The sequence below is a fragment of the Lactuca virosa genome, chromosome 6 (assembly GCF_052849685.1).
Source record: "Lactuca virosa cultivar CGN04683 chromosome 6, Lactuca_virosa_CGN04683_v6, whole genome shotgun sequence".
NCBI lineage: Eukaryota > Viridiplantae > Streptophyta > Magnoliopsida > Asterales > Asteraceae > Lactuca > Lactuca virosa.
The window spans coordinates 147,788,185-147,792,626 of record NC_136431.1 but is presented as its reverse complement, the minus strand read 5'-3'; the positions used below and the strand labels follow the sequence as shown (position 1 = coordinate 147,792,626).

The 4,442-nt window shown below is 36.4% G+C and overlaps 1 pseudogene; it reads left to right on the top strand.

Moving 5' to 3' along the window:
• Positions 1-2,550: 2,550 nt before the first annotated feature.
• Positions 2,551-3,964, top strand: LOC145120506 (AT-hook motif nuclear-localized protein 23 pseudogene; annotated as a pseudogene).
• The last annotated feature ends 478 nt before the right edge of the window (positions 3,965-4,442 follow it).

Sequence of the window (4,442 nt, the reverse complement as noted above, 5' to 3'; positions counted from 1 at the left end):
GAGTTACTACGACCCTCCTTTTGGTGACAGTAGCCAAAACTCGACCGATCTTTTAATATTGTTTTGATGTTAATAATTTTAATTACATGATTGATTTTAATTTTTACAAAAATCATAACTCCTCTTATGAAGCTTATATCCCTAGAATCACGTCGTCGTGAACTTTCCGAATATGTTAACCAATTGAGAAGATGATACGATTTTTTGGACACTCATTTTTGAGCCTATGAGTCGATTTATCTTTATATGTAAGAGTATACTCAATCATATTTATTTATAAAATGAAATATTATATTGATACTCTATTACATTTATTTGTCTGCGCTAATTTCTAACCGTGGTTAGTGACAAAGTTTTTCCTAGTGGTCACAAATCCAAAGTCAACAATTGATGGGGTGGACTTAGAGCAATATGAAGATGGGGAGATAATCTTGAAACCTTTGAGTCTAGATTTTTAAGGGAGGAAAGTAAATGGAAAACAAAGGAAACATTTCTTCTATAGAGAGGTGAAGGATATGTATTCAATAGCGAACTTAAGTAACCTCCTACTCAAGATTGCTAAGTGCTACAATAATTTTGATGCTGAAAAACATGAGATAAGGAAGATGATTTGTTGGTATTTCGAGATTAGGAAGATATTGATGGAAGTTGTAAACATACTACCTTCAGTTTGAAGACTTGAATACTCTTCACAGAGGGAGAGAATGCAGTGTACAAAATATTGTGAAGATATTCATAGCGAGCTCTTAAGGTCTTAATGCCAAAGGTAGTCATGTTGTCTTTATCGATGTTTACGTAACTTCGATATATCTATGTATTTTAAGGAGCATTAGTGTTTTGTATACTTAATGTCGAAGTCTCCTTGTATGTTTCGCGTCTGTTCATAACACTATAAATAATGATGTAGCATAGGTTATTTGTAACGAGCTTTTTCACTCTCTTTCATTTGTGTGTTGTAATCTTTGCTTCTTTCCAGACTAATGAGTGCTTAAACAAATTTATTTAGGTCACATACTCATTTACGTTATGAAATCAATACTTGATTGAATTCTTGATTCTATACAACTTCGCTTTCGTATGTGAAGGTAAGTACTTTACGCTTCTACTATGTCAATATCCTCTCTCTCTCTCTCTCTGTCTCTCTCTCTCTCCCTCCCTCTCTCCCTCCTCTCTCTCTCCCTCTCTCTCTCCCTCAACCCTAAAAATTGACATTATTTACTTTCTCTCTTCGATCTCTCTACTTAGTTTGTATCACAAACCCAAAAAACTGTAAGAAAATTCGGGATAAAATAGCCTTGGAAATTCTGAGAATTGTGGTTTTCACTTTCAGATTAAAGTATTTGGGTGGTACTCCCAATCTTTAATCGGATAAGACTCAGAATTGAGAGAAAACAGAAGAGAGAATGTTTTGATGTTATGAAGAAGAAGTGTACCAACACAGATTCGGATATGATCATATAACAGAAAAACCTTCGTGTCTTAAAACTGCCACATGACAGTTTTATGTCCTAAAACTGTCCACAAACGGTCATAAACAACCTTAAATTCGGGTCTAGAATATGGATCACAAAACCGGGTACATTTATCAAAAATCGGATTTCGATCCCAGCCAGGGGCTCTGCCCCTTGGACCCCGCTAATATTTTTTATATATATTATGTTACTATATTAAAATTGCATCAGAAATCCGGATTTTTGATAAATGTACCCGGTTTTGTGATCCATATTATAGACCCGGAGTTAAGGTTGTTTATGACCGTTTGTGGACAGTTTTAGGACATAAAACTGTCATGTGACAGTTTTAAGACAGGACGGTTTTTCTGTTATATGATCATATCCGAATCTGTGTTGATACACTTCTTCTTCATAACATCAAAACATTCTCTCTTCTGTTTTCTCTCAATTCTGAGTCTTATCCAATTAAAGATTGGGAGTACCACCCAAATACTTTAATCTGAAAGTGAAAACCACAATTCTCATAATTTCGAAGGCTATTTTATTCCGAATTTTCTTACAATTTTTTGGGTTTGTGATACAAACTAAGTAGAGAGATCGAAGAGAGAGTAAATAATGTCAATTTTCAGGGTTAAGAGAGAGAGAGAGAGAGAGAGAGAGAGAGAGAGAGAGAGAGAGAGAGAGAGAGAGAGAGACGTACTCATAGGGGTGGGATGTGCCTAATTCTTATTTTTAATTAAAAAATATTAAAAAAAAATTTAAAAAGATACTACAATAAATTTAAAAAAAAAATACAAAAACCAAATTAAAAATGCAAAATGGTCCTTTCAAGTATTCCAAAAACCAAAACCATGATTATTTTTTGATTTTTGGACTTTGAATACAAATTGAAAACTTTTTTAATACTATTTACATTTTTTTACAAACTACTTATACCAATTTCAAAGTTTTATCTTTTTATTTTTCATTAGATCGAACAAATAATTTAAATCAATATTTTAATTAAAGAAAACACTCCCTTTCTTGAAACCCAGCAAAATTATTGATATAAAAACAAAGTATTAAATATGAAGTTTGTAATTGTTTATGCGTATATTTGAACTTTTAACTTGTGAGAAATGACTGCGTTTGTCCCCCTATCACCTCTTTCTCTCTTCCCTTTCGCTGCACTCATATCATATCCCCCTTTGTTTTCTAATCTCTAGGGTTCACCATCCAGATCTTTGTTTTTCTATAATTTCCTTTATATAATCATATTATTTTAAATAAACATTCATTTTTTTATAATTTTCTTGGTTTCTGTTGCTTCTGACTGTGTTTTCTTTTCATAAATTGTATAATCCATGGCGGGTTTAGATTTAGGCACAGCTTCTCGTTATATTCATCATCAACTCCATCGTGCTGACTTGCAACTTCCAACCAGTCAACCACAACAACATCACCACCACCAGCTTTTCTCCGACAACTTTCAGCATCATGAGGAGGATGACGGTGGGGACAATCAGGGTCTTGACCTCATCTCTCCTAACTCAGGTGGTGGTGCTGTCGGTGGACCAGGCGACATAGTTGGCCGGCGGCCGAGAGGTCGTCCACCAGGATCAAAGAACAAGCCAAAGCCTCCGGTCATTATTACAAGAGAGAGTGCCAACACGCTCAGAGCTCATATATTGGAAATCAGTAACGGGTACGATGTCTTTGAATCTATAGCAACGTATGCAAGGCGGAGACAACGCGGGATCTGCATATTATCTGGAAGCGGCACCGTTACCAACGTCAGTCTCCGGCAGCCATCAGCTCCGGGGTCAGTAATAGCTCTCCAAGGTCGGTTTGAGATCTTGTCTCTGTCGGGTTCTTTCTTGCCTCCGCCTGCACCACCAGGGGCCACCAGCCTTACCATATTTTTGGCCGGCGGACAGGGACAAGTGGTGGGTGGGAACGTGATGGGAGAGTTGACCGCTGCGGGGCCAGTCATCGTTATCGCTTCCTCCTTTACAAATGTCGCTTACGAGAGATTACCACTGGAAGAAGAAGAGTCGACGGCAGTTGATGGGCTTCAGATTCAACCACCATCTTCTCAAGGAGACGGCAACGGCAACGGCGGTGGTGGAATCAACAGCAACCACCCTTTTCCAGACCCGTCTTCTGGGCTACCGTTCTTCAACTTACCGTTAAGCATGCCTCCAAATGGTCAGTTACCTGTTGATGGATGGGGTGAAGGAAGCAGTTCAGGTGGACGATCGAACAATAATAATCCATTCTGATTTGGATCGGATGAATTATCACTGGCTGTTTGTTTATTTTGGATCTGGTTAGATAGCTTCATTTCGATCATAAACAAAGGTCAGCAAGCATATGTGCAACAATTTAGTTATAATGTTCTTTTTTCTTCTCTTGTAATGGTTGGGGTTTCCATCTTCCATCTTCCATTTTTCTTTTTCTATTTTCTTTTTTCTATATTTGGTTTTTTGTTTAACATGTTTTCATGGAACCAGTTGTTTTTGTTCATCTCACTATCACTCTCATGATATCATTAATATGGGAATTCCAGATTGTGTCGTGGTCGATCTTTATGACACTAAAACTTGCTGTTTCCTGATGATGAAACATGATGAAATCAAGCTTTTTGGGCACTGGGTTTTTTTTTTTTGTTTTTGTTGCATCGTTTTCAGTACAAGCAATAAATATAGTACAAGATATTTACGGAAACTATTCAAGTTTAATCTAATTAGATACAGAACTGAGTGATAGTGAGATTCTTCTTGTTTGTTAATTACTGTTTATAAACGGTACTTTAATCGACTAGAGATGTAAATTAAATTTATTAAGTTTAATCTTATCTTATATGAATACACACACATAATGATCATCATCTTTACCAACTGGTTTTCTCTGGACTGACTATGTATGGAATGTCGTTTTTCCTCCGTTGGGAGACCTCATTCAAGATTATATGGGAGTTTTGTCTAGCAAATTTACCAAATTTGCTCT